Genomic DNA, 13,431 nt, shown 5'->3' with positions numbered 1-13,431 from the left:
TACTCATACAGGAAAAATGCAAATTAGAAGGAAAAAGAAAAAAGTCACCTCTTATCCAACTCTAGAGAAAACCACTGACCACCCCTTAAGGACTTTATTCCAGTCTTTTTGCTCTGCACACATTTGCCATAAGGGTAAATGCAAATGCAAAATAACATACAATGTTTCTTAACCTTTGTTTCTAGTTATAAATGTAATCCATTTGGCTCCTTACACAGAATTTGGGGAATATAAAAATTAAGACAAAGACATCATCCAGGGGAAAACTACCAGAGATCACTACTTTTAATATTTTAGTGCTTCCAATAAAAGCAATCATTACCTAGCTACTTCGGAGTTCAATCAAAAGGTATATTCCATAGAACTGTCTTCAGCAGCATGATTAGATTTTCCAGTGTGCTGAATATTTATTCACTTCTGGGTTGGAGCACCTGCATTCATCATGAATTCACAATATGAGGCAACTACACTATGTTACATCCTGATGTTACAAGATAAATCCAGCCTGTTCTTACCAAAAACTCCAGGTTTGGGGAAGATGTAGTGTAGGAAATTATTTCAATACAGAGTGATTAGTGCTAGCATTTGAGATAAGCTCAAGATGCAGTGGAGCATAAACCTATCCTGCTGGGGAAGGAAATGTGAGGGAAAACCAGCTTCCCTCAAGCTATGCAGTAGGGATTTGCTCTGAGGGATGGGTGTAGCCAAAGACTGGGAGGAAGAGAACCAGCAGGGAGCATATTCTACCCAAGAACAAAGTTAACCCCACAAGGTTGGAAGATAGATCAAGAAGGGAGAAGTTAGCATCAACTTTGTATTTTCATAGTAAGGAGTCTGAATTTTATGCAGATGGCAAGGAGGCAAACAATTAAGATAACATGATCAGGTGTGCATGTAAGAGAGTGCATTCTAGTAGGAAGGGATGAGAGACCTGGCAAAGGTGGGTGGTGAGGGGGCACAATAAACTATGATACTGTTCAGACTAGAAATGGAGAGGCCTGTGTGAAGGCAGCTGTGACAGTGACTACTGGGGTTGTCAAAGAAGCTTAGTGTATCCCATACCCCTTCATGTGCCCCTTGGGGATCAACCTTAGATGTTGACTATAATTGAAGTCAGAACACAAGGAACCTGTGCTAGGTCACATATGGAGAACAAATGGCTTGGGTTGGTTACCTCAAAGACCCTTCTAGAGCAATGTGACCACTGCAGAACTAGAAAGATACTCCTTTATGTCAAGATGATTTTATTGGAGCTTCCGGTTGAAAGGAGAGTAAAGCTATTCAATACAGTTACTGAATCATAGTCATTCATAGTACACTAATGAGATGGTGACCCAAATGGGTACACATTTGGTGGATAAACAAATACGTTGGTTAGGGGATGAGGATTTCACAGATGTCAGGAGACATTGAGGTTCAATATAAATTGTTTTCTTTTCCCATGTGGGTTAGTAATGTGGTTTATTTTGCAGAGTTCCCTTAATTAAGATGACCAACACAGAAAGCTATCCAAATATTTTAGCACAGCACTTACAACTGTCTGTAATTTGGCCCCCGAATACTTTTCTTTAAACTGAAAGTTGTTTGAATTGCCTTGAGGAGGATAATGAGCTTGCCATCACTGGAAGTATTTTTTTAAGAGGGCTGAAAAACCACAGGAAGAGAGGTTTTAGGTGGATTAAAATACTGGTTTGCAGCTTTGAGGTGAGGATTTTTTTTTCCTGTTGTAGTTATGTAAAGATATGCTTATGTATTACTTTTTTTCTTTCCTGTTCTCCAGTACCACATAAACAAAGTCAATGAAGTTGGTATGAGATTTCAGATATAAGGTCAGAAACCCAGATACCTAGAATTCCTTAAACACATATATTTGAAGTCTGCATACAGCTTGACTAGGTTGGATCTTCTTATAAAGAAGAAAATGTTTTATTCATTCAACCTTAATTGAGAGCTAACTCTATGTCTAGATACGGAAAAAATAGGTCACAGTAAAGGGCTATTGAAAATTGAATCAAATTACAGACAGAGTACAGGTGTCTATTCTCATTGTAAAGCCTTTTTAATGAAAGAAAAGTTGATGGAAATAATCTATAATAGTATGTAAAAACAGTTTTCCATCAAAGGAAATTCATCACAGTGTGATAAAGTAGAAAACCATCATGTGCAGAGAGGGTGACAAGTCCAAATACACATTATGTGTATTGGAGATTATGATTTTTTCAAAAGTCAGAATCATCAGAGAAAGCCCAAGGAAGGGCAATGCCATCAATGGTGGAATATGATGGAAGGGGACACTCCATTGTCTGATGACAAGTAATGCTGTCTCTACCTGGAAGAATTCAGGAAATCTTTTAGGAACTGAGGTCTGAGCTGGCTTTGTAATTCTTTAAAGTTCTTAGTATTCCCTCTAACACTGCTGACTGAATTTGCTCAGGATGAAGCCACAAGTCCCTTGGGAGTGTGTTACACTGGAAAGAAAAGATGTGTGACTCAGGCAATTTGACAGTGACTCCCACTGCAAGAAAAAAATCTGTGGCACAAGGTCTTTGGGGAAGACTTTCTTTCTCATTTAAGTCCTTTTCAATGCCCTGCAATTACTCACAGAGTGTCAAGAACCTAAGACAAACTTCAAGATTAGTATCTGAGACATATGGAATTACCTTTGGGCTGAGGGGCAAGACAAAGTGGGAAAGTTTATAACCAGACAAATTGGGGCAAGTCCAGTCCCAGGTATCTGAATTATCATTCCCACCACGTTTTAGAGTAGATTGAGAATTTCTGTGTCTCCAATGAGATTTTTTTTCTAAGAAACTAGATTAGAGGGCGGCCCGGGTAGGTCAGCGGTTTAGCGTTGCCTTCAGCTCAGGGCCTGATCCTGGGGACCCAGAATCAAGTCCCACATCAGGCTCCCTGCATGGAGCCTGCTTCTCCCTCTGTCTGTGTCTCTGCCTCTCTCTCTCTCTCTCTCTCTCATAAATAAATAAAATCTTAAAAAAACAAAAAAGAAACTAGATTAGAGAAACCTAGGATGGAAGATGGAAACTGTCAAAGCAGTGATTGGTGAAAATGGAATTGGCAAATGTGACTAATGGGTGGGCACAGAAAAATGAGAAGCACAATGTTAAAATGGGATCAAATGAAAAATCTGAAATTTTATCCTGCAGGAGATGGCTAGAAACAAAACAATTTCATTCTGAATGAGAACAGGATTGCTAAGAATCACTCTTCAAGCAATCTAGGATTTAAATCTCCATGCAGCCCAGGTGGCTCCCCGGTTTAGCCCCGCCTTCAGCCCAGAGCCTGATCCTGGAGATCCGGGATCGAGTCCCACGTTGGGCTCCCTGCATGGAGCCTGCTTCTCCCTCTGCCTGTGTCTCTGCCTCTCCCTCGCTCTCTGTCTCTCATGAATAAATAAATAAAACCTTTAAAAAAATAAAAAAAATAAATCTCCATGTTCTACACTCAAAAACTGAATGGACAAACTAATGCCCAAGATTTTAGGACCATGCTCCCTTCTTCATATGTCTAGCTTCTTCCCATCCTCCAAGTTCAACATTAAAATTATATCCTTACATAAAGTTCTCTATGACTACTAAGCAATGTGGGCTTACATAGTTCTTTGGAATGCAAAGCACAGGTGTTTCAAAGTGAAATGATTAGAAAACTATCCGCCCCAAATTCTGTTCATTGAAATATGCATTCATTCATAGCACACCTGTGCCCTGCCCAGCTTCTGCTGGCCCTCTCTTCTGATTGTTATTTTCATGGAACAGTCTCTAATAAACGATCTGCAACTCTCCCTAAGGGCTTTCTCTGGCTGCAGGAGGACGATCCAGTGTGCAAGAAAGGCTGGAAGTATCTGTGTGTTGATGCCTCCAGAAGTAGCTCTTAAGACCTGGCCAGTGGGAAGTGTTGGGTAAATATCCCAATCCTCACCTCTCTGGTAGAGCAACTTTGAGGCATGTCATGCAAAATCTCTCCAAAGTCCCCAAAGGCCCGAGCTCCTGCTGCCTACCATGGTTAATTCTGCTCATTAACACACTTTTGATGGCTTTTCCTCCTTTCCTTGTCTTACCTCCTCACTCACCTTCACCTCCGAGTGGTTCCTAGGACCACTCTCCATATAAACTACTTGCACTTATAAACTTATCTCACACTCTACTTCTGGAGAGAACAACATGAGAAAATGAGCCAAATGCTAAAGAAAGTAGATTAAGAGGAGTTTGAGCCAACAACAGCTAATGATTAAGAAGCAAGCATTGCTCCAAGTAAGAGCTATAAATGATCCCACTGGGGAGGACTTCTCAGGGTTTCCCCAAGCCTTGTGGGAATTCCTTCTATCCACCTGTGTGCAGCTGTGAAATACTTAGTGGAAGCTGACTTTCACTGGAATCCTGAATTACTGTTCTCAGTAAACTTCAATAGTGTACTACCTAAAATATACGAATTTCAAAGTTCAGTAATAGTGAATTCTTCATATAGTAGTTTAATAGTATATAGCACTTGCTTATATATAAAAAAAATAAAGTGACATATGGTGTATCATTTGCTCATAATAAAGAAAAAGCTCTCAACATTTCATCAGTTTGAGCCTTTAAGACTCCTGAAAGCCTCGTAAATTCTGGTCCATACTTTGACAATTCTCACCCTACATAGAGGTCACGTTGGGTAAAAACCCCACTACTGCAAGCAAATGCCCACTGCTTTCTTGGCAGCCTGACCCTGTTTATTTTTTTAAAACAGTATGTTCCTAGTCTTTGAAAGAGCTAACATGCCTTTAGGGAAAAGAGGAAATGAAAAGCACACAGCAGTCTTATTGATGTTGGGTTTAATATTTACTTTTCTCTCTTCTTGGGTCAAGGCTGTGAGTGTACACTGGGCTCTGGCTGATCCTTATCACATTCCTTCAACAGTCATCCTTCAGGAAATCCTGCTTTCTAGAGGGAAAACCTGAAAGTACCCAGGAGGAATTAGCCACACTTATGTCGTTCTTTGGTTCTCTATTTGGGGTGGGTGAAGGTGGGGCACACAGATGTTAAAGCATTCACTGTTTGCAGAGAACTTCCTTTGGGTCTAGATTTCCTCTACCACCTGGAAGCCATTTTTCTAGTTGCCTATGTGTTTTGCAAGTTCATCTCCAGCTACTAGGCTACAGAGAAGTTGAGGGCAAGGGTCTTGCCTAAATGCATCCTTGGGACAGGGCAGAGTGAAAACACCACCCTTGCCTGGGGTTAAGGATGAAAGCAAACCTGAGACCTGACTTCCACTGCAGCACCTCCTGCAGGCTCCACCAACTTAGTCTGAATCCACGCCCTGCTTGACTTCTTTCCCTCCCCTCTTGCTTCCTCTATTTCTTTATGGTCTCCCTGGAGCTCTCCTTTAAGAAACCATTTGCACATGATTCTCATCTCAAGGTTTTCTTCTGTGGATCACCAGCTTGGAGCACTGGCAATATGCAAATTAATGGCTACCATTTTGTCTTAGTCAAGGGTCCTTGATTTCCATGGAGGAGAAACCCACTCTAATCAGTTTGAATGGGAAGTTTACAGAAATATACCATGCCTTGGGGTTTGGGGATTAGAAAGTTATCTGTAAATTTGGGGGGCCACATGGTCTCCTCCCTTCTCTGATTCTCTCAATGCATAAACTCATTTTGCTGCAATTCAGTATTTCCTGTGAAGCTTTAATGTAATTGTTTGCACATGGCTGTGGCTTACTAAGGAAACAAAACACTTGCCCTCATTCTACAGAAAACCAGCTTATTCGAACTCTTACTGCCTTAGGTCCAAATGTCAAATACCAGGGGAAAAAAAAAAACCCCAAACAAAACCCCAAAACCCAAACACCAGAATCTAATTAGCCCACCTGAGGTCAGATGTCTTCCCCATCTCAATCAGATGCAACTGTGGAAGCAGGGTCCTCTTCTGAGACACAGCCACTTCTTCAGCAGTACTGTGGCATGGGTGGACTTTTTCACATGGGATTATAGGCTTAAGGCAATGACAGACATCTCTAGGAGAATAGTAAGCCAAGACTTTTTTTGTTCTGCCTTCAAACCTCTCAGGATGGCCTTGTCCTACAGCAAGAAGATTCTCACTCTTGAACAGGTCTCATCTACTCCAATCACATGGGCTTGTTCACTGTCTATCAACACGCTAGGCTAACTTTGTCTCCATGCTGATTTTTTTTTTTTTTTTTTTTTTTTGCAGTTCCTCCAGCTATACGGGCTTTGTCTCTGTTTCTGCAAACACTTTCCTTCCTTTATTTCTTGCTTTCTCCATGAAGTTTTTCCCATCCTACCCTAACACCTATAGCAGCATTATATTTTGCTCATTTGCCCAGATTACATAATGAAGTCAGGGTTATCTTCGCTATTTGATAAGCACCTCAGAATCAGGGAGAGACCATGCCTCCTACTTTTGCTGCTTCCTCTACAGCACCTTGCATCATTCTGAGCACACAGCAAAACATAGCTGCTCCTGCTTAACATGCCAGTTGGAGTAGATTAGCCTTTTCTCCAACACTTATTTCAATGCCTTACTCAGGCTGAAACACAAAGTTGTTTGTCTTATTGTCTCAAACTTTACCACTACAATGTGAGTTTGCTCTACTTCCAACTGCCAGTATCTGCATCTCTTTGCCAGAGGGCTTTCTTCCAAACAGCAGAAAGCCACTCTGGCCTCAGCACAGTTGACTGACAGTCTGGGAAATTAATTACTGGTAGGCCTCCACCAACAATCCTTAGGGACTGGTGGATATACAGCCCAGCTCCCCTGTCCTAGACAGATCAACTCTGGGTCTTCTACATGGCTCCCAGAGTTCCCCAGTGGGCTTGGGCTCCAGTTGCCCACAGTGGTAACTTAACTTGGTAATGCAGTCTTTTTTTTATATAAAGATTTTATTTATTCATAAGAGACAGAGAGAGAAAGAGATGTAGGCAGAGAAAGAAGCAGGCTCCATGCTGGGAGCCCGATGTGGGACTCAATCCCGGGACTCCAGGATCACGCCCTGGGCCCAAGGCGGACAGCCACTCAGGCGTCCCGGTAATGCAGTCTTTATCATTGCCTTCCCTTCCTATCTCATTCCCCACTTACCTACTAAGTGTTTCCTGTGATCACCTCCCAAAAAAACTGCTTACTTTATCTTCTTTCTGGGTCTACTTTTGAGTGAACCTAATCTAAGATGAAATTGAATAAATATTTATGGAATGAATGAAAAGGCGATTTTCACCTTCTCCCTTACAGAGAAGCCAGGCCAGGGACAGGGTTGAATTTCTCAAGACTGGGAGAATAGAAGACTCAACTCTGTATACCTCAAAAGTGGAAGCATCCATAAAAGGGAGGCTGCATGAGAATGAATTTAAAACCAAGAATGCTGGTGGTCGGCTCCACCAGCTCAGGGGTTAGAGCACTGGTCTTGTAAAACCAAGAACGCTGCATCATGGGGGCAGTTGTGAAGTTCACAGCCTACAGCTGGGCCTAGAGAAAGCAGGTGCCGACAATACAGCTGCCCACAACTTCCCAGCTCAATTTGGGATGGGTAATAGGTCTTCGCAGCCCACTAGCAATACCCCTACTTGTCTTGGTTTCCACTAGTCCAAGAAAAAGAAAAATCAGCCAGGAAAAAAAATAACTATGATTAGATGTTTTGCTAAATTCATGAACAATGTTTGACTTGAACTATGAAGTCACAGAAATGTCCCCTTTCTTATATCTTAAGTTTTGAAACAATTTCTAGCTCCTGAAATCACTTTTCAGAAACAAAGCATACAAAAGCCCTACAAAAGGATGACAGGAAAAAAAGCAGTTAACCTCTGATAAACTGGAAGAGCAGCTTGAATATTTCTAATGGTTAATTACACAATTCCACTTCTTGAACATTTAATGTGTTATTCCTTTGTTTGCTGGAGGAATGCAATTGCTCAGTGAAATGTGGAAAGACTTGACAAGGACTATTTTCATGATTATCTACCAACTTCTTGCTTTATCTTGTTTGCTTAATCAAATGTCTACTTGTGATCTCTTTGCAAAGTTCTGAAATTCATTACCTCTCTCCTTAAAGAGAAGCTAATCTGCTTGGGAAGGAAGACTTGCTCCTCATAGGTCAATGAACATGAGCATTTTCTAATAATTAGTTCCAAGCCCCAGTTTCTAGACAACTAACCAGTTCAGCAAAATTTTACTTCATAAGAAACTGACCTATTTTCAGCAGAATCTCTGCAACTAGTACAAAGTGTAATATCTCATAGAACTGTGTTAGTCTGTCATTATCGCAAAATGATTTTGCGATAGCAAAGCAACAGTTAGAGCAAGTGATGCTTGTCTGTTCATTGGGAGAAATATCTGCAAGGCAGCTCTGTCATAACTTTAATTTGAGACCTGCCTGGCTGTCCTGATGAGAACCATCTTAGCGAACTGGTAAAATTTTCATTACATTCTATTGTAAAAATGTATAGCAAGTTTCCTGCTCAGCTATGCATAATCAGATGAGGAACACCCTCACTGCTATAGACTTGAACATGCATAAAAATGTTGCCTTCTCAGAAAAATAGCATGCTAAATGAAGGGGTTTACATCCGTGCTAGATAGATGGAGAGAGCCATTGGTTTAACAGATGGAGTGTATCTTCTATTATAAATTATCATGGTAGCCAGAATAATGGACCTTTCTCTCAAAATGTCCACATCCTAATCCCTAGGACCTGTGGATATGTTACCCTGCATAGCAAAAAGGGGATTTGCAGGTGTGATTAAATTAAGGTTCTTGAGATGTGGCATTATCCTGATTATCTGGGTAGGTCCAACCTAATTACATGGATCCTTAAAATCATACAAACTTTCCCTGCTGCAGTCAGAGGGAAATATGACTACAGAAGAATGGTCAAAGATGTGTAATCTTGCTGGCTTTGAAGATGGATAAAGGGGCCAAAAGGAATGTGGCTGGCTTCTAGAAGCTGGTAGAGACAGAAGAAAACAGATTCTCTTCTAGAACCTCCAGAAAGGATGGCTACACTGCTGACATCTTAATTTTAGCTCCATAAGACCTGGGTCAGACTTCTGACCTCCAGAACTGTAAGATAATAAGTTGGTATTGTTTTAAGCCACCAAATCCAGTGATTTGTTGCAGTAGCAACAGAAAACTAATGATATTTATACAATTCCTGAAAAAAACCTTAAGAAAAAAATATATTATGCTAAAGCTCATTTCTTCTCCCCCAAAATGTCAAGAAGTGTGGTTTTTCTTTTCTCCTTCATGTTATGGCCTCTCTTCTTTTTGTAAAAGAATAAAATATTCATTACAGTTGTACATCAGGTCCCCTTTAATCTGAACCCCCAGTGGCCTTCTCTGATCCAGTCCATCAACCATAATCATAATTCAACATGTATACATATCCATTTTAAAATATTAACTGTAAGTCCATAATCAATTTACAGCATTATTTTAGGTGCCTTTTTTAAATTTTTACATATAAGGTCATAGAATAAAGGGTTGTTTGACAAGAGCTGGAAAACTAAAGACACAAAAGCCACTACCAAAGATGACACATCTTCAGAAAGAAAGAGGGGGGAAGATAAGCTTCTTGTCTTCTCCCTGTCTTCAGTGTACTGTCCCCTCCTATCTCCTACCCATACCTTCGATGGGTTGAACTGACCCAGAAGCCAGTTGGCTGGAAAGTCTGAGAAATGTAGCTTGCAGGAGGAGCCTTCTGCAATGCAGAGGAGAGCATAAGTGTGGAGAATGGATCAGAGAGCAAGCAGGCAAATGGCTGGCACATGGTTTGAGGGGTATATTCTGGATTTACAATGAAGTCCTTTAAAAAACAAACAATCTTTTGCTTTTCAGCTTTCCAGGGTGAAGAGCATATGTTTGTTTTATTGTTTGTGCCAAGGGATCTTTGAATGCTTAAAAGGAAAATCTGAAGGGAGTCTCTACCATGCAGGAGGGGACCTACTGGGCCAGGAGCCTCCCAGTTGGCAGGTCCCTTGCAGCTTGAGCCCATATTCACCATTTTGCTGCAATTGTATCTTCCAGCTTGAGTGGAAAGAAGCACTCTAGAGTGATGATGTCTGGAAAGTGGAAAAAATGAAACAAAGCAGAGTTTTCCCAGGGTTGCCAGTTGATTTCATTAAAATATCGGACCTGTATAATATTAAAATTAAAATTAAAAATTAACATTAAAAATAATCTAAAAAATTAACAAAACAGCAACCAAAGAAATATAATAAGGGAAGATTTCTGGATATAATCTAGAACATCTAATATTTTGCATTAAATATTACCCCATTTTTTATTTTTTAGGAACTTATGTTTTATACCCTTAACTATAAGAGTATCAAATAAAGAACAAGCAGAAGGTTTGTTCATTGATCAAATAATGACATGAAAAATAAAAACTACTTAGATGGTTCTAGACTTTTATAAGAAGACTAACATAAGAGGGGTTGCTGACACATTTCTTTAATGCTTTTTCCAGAATACAGGTGCAAATCCTGAACACTGTCAGAACAAAACACCATGACTATAGGTTTGGTGAACTCTGCCTTACATAGGGTCTTCAAGTAGGGTCTTCAAATCACTGATTTGGTTACACAGAAACTGTAAACCAGCACTGTCCAAAGAAATATAATGTGAGCCATGTTTGAGAAAGTAAAAGGAAACATGTAAATTTTTAAAATACTTTTAGTGGGGCCTGGGTAGCTCAATTAATTGAGCCTCCAACTCTTGGTTTTGGCTCAGGTCATGATCTCAGGGTCATGAGATTGAGCCCTGCATCTGGCTGCGCGCTCAGTGTGGAGTGGACTTAAGATGGTCTGCTTCTCCCTGTGCCCCTCCCTTGACTCCCCACTCGCTCTCCCTCTTCCTGTGCCCCTCCCCTCCACTCTCTCAAATCTTTAAAACACTTTTAACTCACTATATCAAAAATATTTCAACATGTGGTCAATATAAAAATTAAACATTTTTGCTTCTTTTCAAATCTAATCTTTGAAATCTTATGTGTATTTTATGCTTATACCATATGTCAATTCAGATACTACATTTTTATCAGAAATACTGGATCAGTATTTAGATTTACAAAGTACAGTAGGTAAGAAAAATTCATATACTCGAGTTGTTCCAAGCATGCATAAAAATATTTTCCAATAACTAAATCAAATATGCACTTTAATTTTTGACTGAAATTGAATAAATAAATAATTCAGCTTCCAACTCACAATGGCTACATTTGCTGTGCTCAGTAGACAGCGATGGTTCACGGCTACCACACTGAACACCAAAACACTGCCACAGCTGTCGGAACATGTGAGATTTTTCCACTTTCAAACTTTTGTATGCTGATTTTCTATGTGACCGGTTTTCTCTTTAAAATGATGAGCCTACAGCCTTTAAATGAAAAGGAACTGTTCTTGGTATTGGTGTCAATAAGGAATTGAAGGTTCAAGGAACAAAGCTCCATGTAAGAATAGGTGGATGTTGGTGGAAGCTTCAGAGAAAGGAAATCAGCCTAACTTTCCAAGATCTGTTGCAGAAAGGACGGAGGCTCCCAGGGCAGCAGAATGGTCCAGAAAAGTGATCTGTACACTTTTAGACAGGGCGGTTTGCCATAAATGACAGAAATTTGATTCAAACTGGCTTTGACAGTGAACATTCTTTATTGGCTCAAGTAACTAAGAAGTCTACAGGCTCTGTAATGAGAAGCTCAAGTATGGCTAAATCCAGGGCCTCAGGAGGTGCTTGGGTGGCTCAGTCAGTTAAGGGTCTTCCTTTGGCTCAGGTCATGATCCCAGCGATCTGAAGCTGAGCCCCAGGCACCCTGCTCAGCAGGGAGTGTGCTTCTCCCTCTCCCTCTGAGGTTCCCTCTGCTTGTGCTCTCTGGCCATGTGCTGTCAAATAAATAAATCTTTAAAAACAACACAACAACAACAACCAAAATCCAGGCACTCAAATAACATCATTAGGAATTTATTTCTTTCAGTCCCCCAGCATCAGTGCCCCCTGGGTTACTTTAAATCTCAGAGTTTCTCCAACCATGGCAAGATGGCCACCAGCTATCCCAGCTTTAACATCCCTACCAGAAAGAGCAGGCCTAAAAGCCGGAACAAAAGTCTGGATGGTGGATGCTGATTTCTCACCTAGTCCCCAGGCCTGATTGATTGTCCAGCCTTGGAGATAAAGGGTCAGACCCGCTTTTCAAATCACATGCTTTAGATGAGGGACAGTGATTCTCCCAAGGGAAAAATCCAGTTGCTGTAGCTAGGGAAGAGAAGGGCCGTCAGGCAGGAAAAAATCCCTTGTATGTCAAATCAAAAATCTTAGCAATGAGGCTCTTTGGTTCTCCAAAATGGATTACGGTTAGAATTCATGTGGCTTCATGAAGAAGATGGCATCATCTGCCAAGTGCCTCTTCTCCTTTTGCCATTAGTCATGTGGAAATCTGTACCTTTTCCAAGCTACTCAACCTTGAAGAAGTTGTTTCAACTCACTCTGCTTTCGGGTTTCCCTCTGTGAAAGAGGATCAAGAATAGGACTTACCGGGGAGGAGGGGCAAGATGGCAGAAGAGTAGGGTCCCCAAGTCACCTGTCCCCACCAAATTACCTAGATAACCTTCAAATCATCCTGAAAAATCTACGAATTCGGCCTGAGATTTAAAGAGAGACCAGCTGGAATGCTACAGTGAGAAGAGTTCGCGCTTCTATCAAGGTAGGAAGACGGGGAAAAAGAAGTAAAGAAACAAAAGGCCTCCAAGGGGGAGGGGCCCCGCGAGGAGCCGGGCTGAGGCCGGGGCGAGTGTCCCCAGGACAGGAGAGCCCCGTCCCGGAGGAGCAGGAGCTGCACCGACCTTCCCGGGCGGAAAGGGGCTCCAGGGAGTTGGAGCAGGACCCAGGAGGGCGGGGATGCCCTCGGGCTCCCGGGGACACTAACAGGCACCTGCGCCCCGGGAGATGCGCCGAGCTCCCTAAGGGCTGCAGCGCGCACGGCGGGACCCGGAGCAGCTCGGGGGGCTCGGGGGCGGCTCCGCGGAGGGGGCTGCGGGGCGGGAGCGCGAATCCAACAGCGCAGGCCCCGGAGCACAGGGCCCGGGACACAGCCCAGGATCCGGCCTCCCCCGGGACAGGCAGAGGCCGGGAGGGCCCAGGACAGCAAGGAAGCTCCTGCCCTGAGCAGAGCAGGTCAGCGGCCCCGCCCCGGAGCATCCAGGCCCTGCAGACGGAGAGCTCCGGAGTTCCTGCGGGGCTGAATCCAGGTTTCCAGAGCTGCCCCGCCACTGGGGCTGTTCCTCCTGCGGCCTCACGGGGTAAACAACCCCCACCGAGCCCTGCACCAGGCAGGGGCACAGCAGCTCCCCCAAGTGCTAACACCTGAAAATCAGCACAACAGGCCCCTCCCCCAGAACACCAGCTAGACGGACAAGGTCCAGGGGAAGTCAAGGGA

At 42.4% G+C, this 13,431-nt stretch overlaps 1 long non-coding RNA gene across 6 annotated transcripts in view; it reads right to left on the bottom strand.

The window, feature by feature from the left end:
- Positions 1 to 9,337: 9,337 nt before the first annotated feature.
- Positions 9,338 to 13,431, bottom strand: part of LOC140618094 (uncharacterized) — a 130,060-nt gene continuing 125,966 nt past the window's right edge. For 4 of the 6 annotated variants that reach the window (XR_012018269.1, XR_012018270.1, XR_012018268.1 and 1 more), the window contains one exon: positions 9,338 to 10,139. This is a non-coding gene — a long non-coding RNA (uncharacterized lncRNA). The remainder of the gene's footprint in view (positions 10,140 to 13,431) is intronic. The other 2 variants (XR_012018275.1, XR_012018274.1) reach the window with 1 other exon arrangement.

This window comes from Canis lupus, chromosome 26 (genome assembly GCF_048164855.1).
Source record: "Canis lupus baileyi chromosome 26, mCanLup2.hap1, whole genome shotgun sequence".
Classification (NCBI taxonomy): domain Eukaryota; kingdom Metazoa; phylum Chordata; class Mammalia; order Carnivora; family Canidae; genus Canis; species Canis lupus.
The sequence above is the reverse complement of the archived record's forward strand: the minus strand, read 5'-3'. Positions and strand labels throughout refer to the sequence as shown.